This window comes from Hyla sarda, chromosome 9, assembly GCF_029499605.1.
Source record: "Hyla sarda isolate aHylSar1 chromosome 9, aHylSar1.hap1, whole genome shotgun sequence".
In the NCBI taxonomy this organism is placed as follows: Eukaryota; Metazoa; Chordata; class Amphibia; order Anura; family Hylidae; genus Hyla; species Hyla sarda.
Window position 1 is genome coordinate 44,891,019 of NC_079197.1, and position 12,642 is coordinate 44,903,660.

The 12,642-nt window shown below is 44.1% G+C and overlaps 1 pseudogene; it reads right to left on the reverse strand.

Annotated features, from left to right (window-relative positions):
* Nucleotides 1–3,244: 3,244 nt before the first annotated feature.
* On the reverse strand, nt 3,245–11,561 carry LOC130291887 (alpha-galactosidase A-like; annotated as a pseudogene).
* Between the last annotated feature and the right edge of the window lie 1,081 nt (nt 11,562–12,642).

Genomic DNA, 12,642 nt, shown 5'->3' on the forward strand with positions numbered 1-12,642 from the left:
TACTATTTTGGAAACTACATCCCTCAAGGAATGTAACAAGGGGTACAGTGAGCCTTAACACCCCACAGGTTTTAGACAACTTTTTGTTAAAGTCGGATGTGTAAATGAAAAATTATTTTTCTTTTTACTGGTTTTTCCCCAAATTTTACATTTTTAAAGGGGTAATAGGAGAAAATGCCCCCCCCAAAATTTGTAACACCATTTCTTCTGAGTATGGAAATATTGCATATGTGGATGTAAAGTGCTCTGCGGGCAAACTACAATGCTCAGAAGAGAAGGAGCGCCATTGAGCTTTTGGAGAGAAAATTTGTCCGGAATTGAAGGACACGTGTGTTTACAAAGCCCCCATAGTGCCAGAACAATGGACCCCCCCACATGTGACCCCAGTTTGGAAACTACACCCCTCACAATTTAATAAAGGGTGCAGTGAGCATTTACACCCCACGGATGTTTAACAGATCTTTTGAACAGTAGGCTGTGCAAATAAAAAATTACATTTACAATTAGAATTCCGCTTGAGGAATTCCTCCTTAAATGAAACTTAATACACTTCTATGGGAGTCCACACTCCCATTCACACTTCTGCAGAATTTCCGCTTGGATTCCGCACAAAAGCCTCAAAAGCGGAAGCGGAATTTTTGGCGGATGAGCGGAAACTCTTCTGTGTGAATAGGGCATTACAATTGCCTCAGCTACCAAAAATATTCTATGCCAGTAATTCCCAAATGGTGCCTCCAGCTGTTGCTAAACTGCCAGTATGCCTGGACTGTCAGTAGCTGTCCAGCAATTTTATTGGGATGGGGAAGGGGGGGGGGCAGTGTAAGGGTGTGTATATATACAGTTTTTTACCCTTTATTTTGTGTTAGTATAGCATAGTGTAGTGATTTTAGGGTACAATCACATGGGCGGGGGTTTACAGCAAGTTTCTTGCTGGGAGTATGAGCTGTGGCGGAAAATTTGTCGTAGCTCAAACTTGAAGCAGGAAATTCACTGTAAACCCCTACCCGTGTGATTGTACCCTGTACATTCACATGGAGGGGCGAGGCGGTGGGGGTCAAACCTCCAGCTGTTGAAAAACTACAACTCCCAGCATGCACTGACAAACCGTGCATGCTGGGAGTTGTACTTTTGCAACAGCTAGAGGCACACTGGTTGGAAAACCAGATACCTAACTAAGTATTTTCCAATCAGTGTGCCTCCAGCTGTGGTAAAACTACAAACTTACTGCATGTATTGATCGCCAAAGGGCATGCTGGGAGTTGTAGCTATGCAACAGCTTGAGGCACGCAACTACAACTCCCAGCATGCCGAGACAGCCATTTGCCGTTCGTGCATGCTGGGATTTGTAGTTTTGCAAGATTTAGAGGGCCACGGTTTAGAGACCACCGCACAGTGATCTCCAAACTGTAGCCCTCCAGCTTTTGCAAAATGCAAATCCCAGCATGCCCAAACAGCAAACAGCTGTCTGGGCATGCTGGGAGTTGTAGTTTTGCAACATCTGTAGGGCTAGAGTTTAGAGACCAGTGGTCTCCAAACTGGCCCTCACCTCCTGGCTCCTGCAGCAGGATCTCACCCGGCGCACCAGCAGGAGTGCCCGCCGCCCGTTAAGGGACCTCCACTGCCGCCGCCGCTCACAGGACAGTTCCCCCCCCCCGATCCAATAGCAGGGATAGGAGGGGAGGCACCCCTGCCACCTCCCTCCTATCCCTTCAGGGGGATCGGGGCTGTCTTTGACAGCCACGTTTATCTTCCGGGTCACAGTCCCGTATGACCCGGAATTGCCGCAGATCGCCAGTCTGAATTGACCAGCGATGTGGGCGATGGACGATATGGAGGGGTCTCAGGACCCCCCTCGGTGATATCAGCAGGCATCCCGGTCCGGTCGCCGCACGGTGAGCGTCAGGGATCAGAGAAACACAGGGCGTACCTGTACACCCTGAGTCCTTAAGGACTCAGGAACGGGGCATACAGGAACGCCTTGTTTAGATTTTTTAGCCTTGGTGAGAAACCCTTCACCCGAAGTAGAGAGGAATTGGGTTGAGGCCCAGAGAACTTTATTGATTAGTCAGAAGGAGAGAATTCAGAAGAGGATGGTGGATAGGGAGGCGGGCCTTTTTGAGTTTGGAGATAAAAAATGGCAAGCTGCTGGCGTATTTAGCTAGGGCGAGTAGGCACATCCATTCCTTGTATTATAGAGAGAATCTGGGGTGTTGGAGAGGGACCCACTGGTTATTAAAGGCCCTCCCGTAGGCTTGCATTGAGGGGCGGAGCGTGACGTCACACGGGGCGGAGGTGTGACGTCACACGCCGCCGGCCCTGCGGTAGACCCTAATCAGACCCGGAGCAAACACGCTCCGGGGACTGATTAAAAATGGGGTGCCGCGTGCATGATCACGGACGTCCCCAGCTGCGGGACTCCCACAATCAGGCATCTTATCCCCTATCCTTTGGATAGGGGATAAGATGTGTAAGCACCGGAGAACCCCTTTAATTATGTTTTCTGGGCTTTCTATAGTACTCTATATGCTTCCCGCTTATTGGATGTCCCAGAGTACTTAGTCTCATTTTTGAGGGAATTGCCCCTTAAATCCCTAACTGAGGTGCAGGCAACTGCTTTAGATGCCCCCTTTTCCCCACTGCAAATGGGGAAAACTCTGGTTTAGACTAGATGATTGGGGACTGGTACAGGGTGAACGAGGAGAGGCTGATCCCTCTTTTGCAAAATCTCTTTAGCGTTGCTGCGGAGACTGGGAAACTTCCGGACTCCATGAGGGAAGCCCTTATTGTGGTTCTCCCCAAGCTGGGGAAGGATCTGACTCTTACCGATGTCTTAGCTGCAGACATTAATGTTAATGGGCTTACATCTTAATATTGCTGCTGCGGAGAATGATGCTTCTGTGGGCTTCTGTGTATAAGGCTTTTGATTCAGTAGAATGGCCTTATCTTTGGACTGTGCTGAGGATCCTTCGTTTTGGTCAGACGTTCTGAGCTTTGGTAAGGTTGCTATACGATAAACCGAGGGCTAGAATACACACAAATTTGGATATCTCTGCATATTTCTCTTGGGCAGGGGTGTCCGCTGTCTCTGTTTCTGTTTGCTTTAGCTGTTGAACCGCTGGCAGCGGCCATAAGAGCTTCACCTGATATCCATGGGTTAAGTAGGGGGTCCCTTGAAGAGAAGGTCTCCATGTATGCAGAAGATACTTTGGTCTACTTAGCAGATGTTCGTGGTTCCCTGGGGGCGTTATTCGATCTCCTGGATAGCTTTGGTTTCTTCTTGGGCTTGAGGGTTAACTGGGCAAAATCTTCCCAGATGCCTTTGTCGGTGGTTGCTGATCCTCTGCCCTCTCTTCCCAATGGTTTGCAGGTGGTTACCCAATTTTGATATCTAGGAGTAGAGGTTACTGCGTGTCTGAGGGATTATATGGCGTTGAATCTGGATCCTGTTCTGGCCTCTACGGCTACCAGATTGCAATCCTGGACCTCCTTGCTTCTTTCCTCAGCGGGTAGAATTAATATTTTCAAAGTTATATATCTCCCTAAGTTTCTGTATGTTTTCCATTTGTCCCCCCTGTTCCCCCTAAGAGGTTCTTTGTGAAGTTGGGCGGTGTTCTGAGATCTACTGGCAAGATAAACCTCCATGACTGGGTCAGGCACTGGTCCAGGCGTTGAAGCAACTGGGTGGTTTTGCTTCCCCTGCCATGCATAACTATTTTCTAGCATCTCAATTAGTGTACACCGCCTGGTGGATCTACCTGGATCTTGCGAATGTAGCTACAGCACTGGCAGGAGCTATCATGGGTTTATATGAGACTCTTACTAACACCCTGTATAGGTACACCCCCTCTTTTAGGTTACCGTCTCCTATTAAAGGTATAGCTTAGGTGTGGTCGGTGGTCTCCAGACACTTCCCGTTGCCGGCACTGTCTCCTAGAGCACCCCTGTGGGGAAACCCTCACTTTGAGCACCTACAGGAGTTGGAAGTGACCGGCTTCTGGAGTGATCATGGGATGAAGTTTGCCATGCATTTATTTGGGGAATTCTCATCCTTCCCCCTACTTCCATGAATTGTGTGAGTGCTTTCATCTTCCAAGGAATGCCCATTTTCGGTACCTCCAGTTGAGACCTGCAGTTGTGGCACAATTTAGTTCTCTTGATGTGACTCCTGTCTTTTCTGAAGTGGAACTGCTGCTGGGTACTACTGACTTCGCCAAACCCCTGACAAAGGCGTTTACGTTACTTCAGTCCATCGGTCCAGATCCCTTTGTGTTGGCGTTTGTGAACTGGATGGTGGATGTCCCAGCGTTGACAGAGGACCAGTGGCAGGAAGTTGTGAAAATGTATTACCCTACTGTGGTAAGTGCTAGGGATATGCTTATACAGGATAGATTAATACTCCCGTTAAACTGTTCCGTATAGGTGTCTCCTCTTCTGATACTTGCTTCTGCTGTCAATCAGATGTGGGCTCTCTTACTCATGCTGTGTGTAGTTGTCCGTGTGTAGAACCATTTTGGAGGGCTGTCATGCAGTTCTTGTCCGACCATCTAGAGTTCCCCTTTGTGTTTTCCCGGTAGTTTGTTGGGAATCATTAATTGTCTGGAATTGGGTTCACATAGATGCTTGCTTTTGCGTACGTAAGGTTGTGATAATGGCATGGAAAGACACTACCATCCCCCTATTTCTCGGTGGTTTAATTTAGTTAACAAGTATGTTCCTTTATATAGAACTTTATATAATCAGTCGCAGGTGCCCAAAGAAATTTGATAAGGTCTGGATGCCGTGGCTGATTTTAAGAGAGTCGGTGGTCCCTCTGGAGCTGGTAAATGCTCCTCAATAAAGTATTTCCTCCTTGTGAGTGGGGGCTGGGTGGGGGTGCTTCTTTGGGTGTGTGAGTGTGGTGTGTGTGGGTATCCGTGTGTGGTGTTACTGTGCTGCCTAGTGCTGGGCTTCATGATTGACCTGTCTTCCATGTGTTTCTTGTATCTTTTTCCTGCCTCTCATTACTGGTTGTGATGCTTTAAGGAGTTCTGTGCTGGTGTAGTATTTGTTCTTTTTTTTGTTCTTTAAAAAAAGTTCTAAATAAATACTTACAAAAAAAAAAAAAAACTTTAATCGTTTGCAATCTCACGGTGCCGCCCAATCCATGTGTGACTCATTTTACTTACATATACGTTTAATCCAATTGCTCAATAAAGATGTTTTCATTAACTGCAACTATATATCGGCACTAATCTTCAGTAGCATTTTTGTTATTCACCTAAACAGGTTTTTAAAATCTTTCATATACTGTAATAACTTATAAGAAAATCGTATACCTGAGCACCTAGGGGGTCTTGGTTGACGGCAATCACCTCTTGGTTTTGCAGAAGTGCTGTGGATCTTGGATTGATATCTCGTAAATCATTAGACATTAGCAGTGGAGCAGCCATGATGGAGCCATTTGTGTGACTTCTTGATCCCAACTCAAGCCAAAGTTACCAATGACCAGCTAGAAAATTAGGAAAAACGGGAATAGTTAGGAAGATAACTATTAGGGACAATAAATAGAAATTGATCTCCAAAAACTCTTCTTAGTGTAGGGTCGCGCATGCCGTATTTGCTGCTGCATATTTTCACACCCGTTAAAGTCAATAAGTAGCGAAATCAGCTGCGTATAATGCTACCCTTTGACTTCAATGGGTGAGAAAATATGCAGCGAAATATGGCACGTGTAACCCTACCCTTAAGCAGATTATTAATCATTAGGAAATGGTGGAACCACCGTCCCTAGTACTCAAAGTCTATGACCTTATAGTGTTCTGCCTAGTACCCTTTAGTGTTGATGCAAAGGAAGTAAATAAATAAAACAAAAACAACCCTGAGGCTGAAGACCATTTTCCTCATTTTAGGGGTAAAAAATGTCTTCCTGACAATCAGAATAAACACCTTAATCAACATCCCACCTACAGAATCTAGTGACTATAACATTATATTATTGCTCTCTAGAAATGCATCCAGGTCTTTTTTTGAACACTTTTATTAGGTTTACCATGACCACTTCCTATTGCAGAGAGTTCCATACTCTCACTGCTCTTACATTAAAGAACCCCCATCAGTGCTAGTGTGGGAATTTTTTTCCTCTAGGAGTAGAAAATATCCCCTTGTAATAAGTACAGTTCTGGGTATAAATAGATCATGGAAAAGATCTCTGTACTGCCCCCTAATACTGTACTGCCCCCTGATCTCTGTACTGCCCCACAGACATCTTTTTATAAACTAAATAACCCTAATTTTGATAATCTTTCTGGGTATTGTAGTCCTCCCATTCCCTGTATTACTCTGGTTGCCCGTCTTTGAACCCTCTCCAGCTCCACTATATCTTTCTTGTACACTGGTGCCCAGTACTGTACACAGTATTCCATGTGTGGTCTGACTAGTGATTTGTACAGAATCATTTCCTTGTCGTGGGCATCTACGCCCATTTGATTCACCCCATGATTTTATTTGCCTTGGAAGCAGCTGCCTGACACTGGTTGCTACAGGTAAATTTACTGATTACTAAAATTTTATACATATTTCCAGCCTGAATGTTTCCTCCCCATGTGCATAACCTTACATTTATCAGTGTTGAACCTATTTTGCCACTTCTCAGCCAAAGCCTCCAACCTATCCAGATCTATTGGCAACAGTGCACTGTCCTGTATTGTGTTAACCACTTTACAGAGCTTAGTATCATCTGCAAAGGTTGATAACTTACTATGCAATCCCTTTGCAAGGACATTAAAGGGGTACTCCAGTGCAGGATATCTTATTCCAATTGTGGGGGGGTGGGGTCTGAACCAATGGTCGAGCCCCTGCAATCTCCTGCCAGGCACCCTTCATGCACGGAGAAACCTTTGTTCCGTGCACAGATTACTGTCAAACACCGCACAAAGCAGTGGCCGACACACCCCTCCATGTATCTCTCTGGGAGAGCCAGAGATACACAGTGTTCATGTAAAAGCCAATTGAATGATTTGAAAAATAAAAAATAAAATTCAAGGAAATGTGAAGACAATTTACTGACCATGTCTGGATCGTTCCATGCTCCTGGTCCAGCTGAAGGAACCAGCTGATCTTGTAAAGCTGCAGTGAAATCTAACACCATCTTTACACTTGTCCAAGAGTCTTGAATATCATCCAAATTTCTCCAAGAATTACAGTACTCTGCAACTTGAGTATAATTTACCTAAAGCAAATGTATAATAAATAAAGACTACTGTAATACTAATGTGAGAAATGTCACTGAAGTGCTGAAAATACTATGTACAGTCATGGCCAAAAATTTATTGTTGACCGTTCTTTTTCAAGACTTCTGCAATTCGCCCTGGCATGCTGGATATCAGCTTCTGCGCCAAATCCTGACTGAGGACACCCCATTCTTGTCTAATAGGTTCTTGGAGTTTATCACAATTTCTGTTTTATTGTTTGTCCACCCACTTTTTAAAGGACTGTCCACAGGTTCTCAACAGGGTTTAAATCTGGGGAGTTTCCTGGCCATAGACCCAAAAATTCAAGATTTTGTTCACTAAGCACTGACTGGGCAAAAAGGGGTTGCCATCGGTCAGGATTTGGCACAGAAGCAGATATCCAGCATGCCAGGGAAAGTTGCAGTCTTGAAGTCTTAAAAAAGAAGGGTCATGACTGAATACTGAATCTTTGCATAAACTTCATGTATTTGCCAGTAAAATGCTTAAGAAATACATATATTACTAATATATTACCATTGTCCCTTACCCACAAAAGTGTCATAGCACAATACCCACAAGACCTCCAAAATTCCGAACCACAGAACTGCTCATAAAAAGGAAGTCAGGTGTGTACTTACAGGAAATTTGCCAGCTGTTTTGAGCCATCAAGTGCTATTTAGTGGTCAGGGAGAGTAACAATGCCTGGTGTTTTGGTCATGCAAGTTGCCTTGGAAAATGTTGTTTAATATCACAACTGTCACCATGGGAAGTGTCCAGGAGGCGGGCTCTTTTTGTTAGATGCACGGAGCTCCTTGGATTGGGTTTCCCTGGCCCCTTTTCTTCACAGTTCTAGTGTGCACTGAGTCTGGGGAATCTCTTAAAGGAAAACTGTCAGCCAGTTCACTCACACTAAACCCAATACACTGAGTTATAGTGCGGGTGAACAGGAGTCCAACGATTGGTCACTTACTTAAATATGTCCAGTAGGTCCTGAGATATGTCCCCCAGAAGATCCTCTGCTAAATTCAATGAATCTTGTGCAGGGGGTGGGGCTATGTCAGCTCAATTTACATATTCATTGTCTATGACTCCACAACCCTGCGTGCTATTCACAGAATATAGCAGTAGATCTTTTGGGGGGGCATATCTCAGGACCTAGTGCACATATTTAAGTAAGTGACCCCTCGTTGGACTCCTGTCCACCCACACTATAACCCAGTGTATTGGGTTTAGTGTGGATGAACAGGTTGACCGTTTTCCTTTAATACAGAGAGTCAAGGGCACCTAAGGAGTAGAGCCGATCTCTTGGACACATTCTGGGAGATTTATCAAAACCTGTGCAGAGGAAAAGTGGAGCAGTTGTCCATAGCAACCAATCAGATCTTTCATTTCTCAAAGGCCTTTTTATAAATTAAAGAAGCGATCTGATCGGTTAATATGGGCAACTGCTCCACTTTTCCTCTACAAGTTTTGATAAATGTTTACCTGTTACCGACTTCACAGCCCTTAAACAAAGGTAACCAATTGCCTAAGATTTTGGTGTCTCTACTGTAAAAACTACCCTTTAAAAAGCCTGGGAATGTAACAGCTAATACTGGTTTCACAGGGCACCAGGCAGCCATAAGATCACGCTATACTTATCCCAGTTGCACCTATCTTCACTACCTTGAGGTTTGGGGTAGCAAACTGCTGGCTAAACTGACACAATGGGAATGGTACAATTGGCCAGTTTGCCTTGTTATTCCTGACATGTGTACATATGGGTTCTAGAGAAATTTCAGTTTTATACAAATTTTAGCTTCTAAAAAGGACACATCTTTTCACTGTATGAAGAGCACTATTTTTTTCATACTTTTGTGAAACGATGGGCATAAAGTGGCCACTCACAAGAATACACGATATTTCTACCTTTGCGGTTCAATGCTATAGACATATTGCGGTAACCTGTATACAAACCTAAACCTAACCTAAATACAAATGAAAAAACAAACTAAAAAAGGTCTATGGAAGTTGGTCTAGCCTTACACTTAAGCTTATGTGTAATAAATAAAAAATATGCACTGTATGTCGGGGTTTGTCCTTGTGTGTTTCAAAAGTCCCCCCCCCCCCCTCATAAATCTTAGAAAAAAAGCCAACAACCTGCCCATTGTGGTGGGACTGGATGACTGTCTAATGTGTATGGGGCCTCTTAAAGGGGTACTCCAGTGGCAAACAACATTTTTTCTAATCAACTGGTGCCAGAAAGTTAAACAAATTTGTAAATTACTTCCATTTAAAAATCTTAATCCTTCCAGTACTTAGCTGCTGTATGCTCCACAGGAAGTTCTTTTATTTTTTGCCTGACCACATTGCTCTCTGCTGACACCTCTGTCCGTGTCAAGGACTGTCCGGAGCAGGAGAGGTTTGCTATGGGGATTTGCTCCTACTCTGGACAGTTCCTGACACGGAAAGAGAGCACTGTGGTCAGATAGTAAAGAACTATCCAACTTCCTGTGGAGCATACAGCAGCTGATAAGTACTGGAAGGATTAAGATTTTTAAATAGAAGTAATTTACAAATCTGTTTTTGGCTCCAGTTAATTTAAAAAAAAAAATAGTTTTCCACCAGAGTACCCATTTAACTCTCCCTGGTAGAAGTTATTGGAGGAAAGAAGGATCAGACATGTTGGATTTAAACTGCTTTTTGTTCTTGGACAGATAAGCCACTGTCAGTGGAGTCTGGCTACATGGATGCTTGGCCCCATGGAGGGATTAGCAGAGATAGCTGTTGGTCATCTCTTATCCCCTGTGTATGGGTATCTTAAGTCTTTGGATGAGACACTCTAGAATACAATAAACCTGCTCCACTTGTGCATGGCTCCAGCTTTTTTTTAATGGAAACAGCTAAACAAACAAATCTCCCATAAAAGTGAATGTACACAACTGAAGTAGAACTTGTTTATCATATGACTCCATAGTAATTTCAAAGATCATCTGTCCCCAAAATGTGTTTAACATGGATGTGTCAATAGTACAGCCCCCTTTATTGAGCACCTATATGATTCTCCTCTTATATGCAGCAGTCACCTCATTAGGTGGGGATCCTGTGGGAATGGCAACTTTTAGAGAGTAATGGCATATCTACAAAAATATCTGGGATGGGAATAACCAAACAGTAAACTAAAGAACATACCATGCATCAAATAAGTGCACCCAAATACCAACATCTGACTTATTTCTGCTACTGGTGCACGTTTCCACATATTTCCACAGCGCACGTGGCATACCGTACACTTGTACTAATATAATAGACATGGTATACACGTGTACCATATATTAGACCTTCATCAGACCTCGGCCTACCATGACAACCTATCGACACTCTGAATGCAGGGGCACTAATGGGGTGACAGAGGAAACCCCTCCCTCTGTAAACCAATGAGGCGGTGCAAGTGCTATTGATCATAACATCTATGGAATTAAAATTTAGCAAATATATATCTTTACAATAACATTTTAGAAACAGGTTATTGAGTCCCCAGGGATTCCAGTCATGTCTATATCATTGTATATCAATACATACTTGATGTTTCCTTTTGGCAGGCTTACATACTGAAGCCTCTTTTCTTAAAGGATCCTACAATGTCACAACAATAATATACACTATTTTCTGGCACTTACCTTCTTCCAACTGCTCCAGATTTTCATAATAACAACCATCAAATTTGAGCAAATCTACACCCCAGTCAGCAAAGGTTTGTGCATCCAACTCCTAAAATCCCTGGCTTCCTGGATATCCAGCACAAGTCTTTATGCCAAGATCCTGATATATTCCAAGCAGTAATCCATGGGAGTGAACCTGGGTGTATAAAGTGACAAAACATGCAGTTATACTGCAAGAGACAAGGTTTACAAGTTGTACATTTATCCTTTTTTTTTTGCTAATTCGTTGTTGAAAATCATGTTTATTTTTTTACCTCAAGTAATAAAATGACCTTTAAACTTTACTAGACATAGTGTGTTTTATACAGAGCATTTGTACATAAGTAGGATCATACTCTGTATTCTACTCCCGAGTTGTTCTTTTAGTAAAGTAAATCTGTCACTTTCAAATTTACTATAGTAAATGGGGTTATCCTAATATTTAAAAAAAAATATATTATCTATTAATAAAATAGGTGATAACTGGCTGAATGGAGGGCTCCGAGCACTGGGACCCGCATCTATCAAGAGAACAGCACAGTATATAGAGTACGGTGCTCGGCAATGTTTGAAATTCCAATAGAGAGTGAATGGAGTGGTGGCAGAGCATGTATACTGTTACTCCAGGGCTGTAGCTCCCATGAGACAAGTGAGGCGATCGCCTCAGGCGCATTGTTGCAAGGGGTCGCAGCAACCAGGACTGGACTGGCCCTGGCCGATGCACCTGCTTGCACAGGGAGTCTGGCACACATTACACTAGGCAATGCTTCCCAAATGGGGTGCCAGGACACTCTGGTGTGAAATATGGCGCTAAGATTTTTTGATTCTCCTGCCCAGGCCTGTGCACCTGTGAATTAAAGGCATGCAAGCTGGGCTGGAGAGAAGCCTTTGTGCAGTGCGAGGACGGGTGATGCTGCCGCTCCAATCCTCGTGTATCCTCCCTCTCCTGTGGAGCAGCTCTGAATGAAGGAGCAGGGGCGGCACTGACAGAGGCCTACTCAGCTTCAGGTACTGAACCCCTGCCCTTCTGTCACCCCTCTACACCCCTGTACATCCCTCTGTCACCTGCTGTAACCTCTCTACACCCCTTTGTTACCCCTGTAATACCTTTACACCCCTGTTATCCCTGTATGCCCTGTCATTCATGTACACCCCTCTACACCTCTGTCATCCATGTACAACCCTCGGTCACATCTCTACACCCCTCTGACACTCCTGTACACCCGTCTGGCACCCATGTGCACCCCTCTGTCTCCCAAGTACACCCCTCTGTTAGCCATCTGTCACCCATGTACACCTCTCTGACACCCATGTGCACCCCTCTGTTTCCCTTCTGTCTCCCAAGTACACCTCTGTTACCCCAAGTACACCTATTCACCCCTGTTCTCCTCTACACCTGTAAAAGGGGTGAAACCGGGGCCAAGCTACCTACCTACAGGGGCTCCGCAATTTTCTGTTCTCGCCCAGGCACAAAAAAGGGCTAGCTACAGCTCTGTGTTACTAAGTTCATTATTGGACAAGGGACTTTCATTCTCTTGATCACTAAAGTGGTTGGATCCCTTATAATCAGCAAGTTATTACCTATCCTGTGGACAAGTGATGACTTTAGATCTTGAGATATCCTCTTTTACCACTTATTGGCATTTACCTTACAACAAATTATGTTTTGTTAAAATATACAGTGGGTGCTACCATTCTGAATATATTAACACTGGACAGGTTCTTGACAAGAAGCACCTATAGTATTCTTTAGT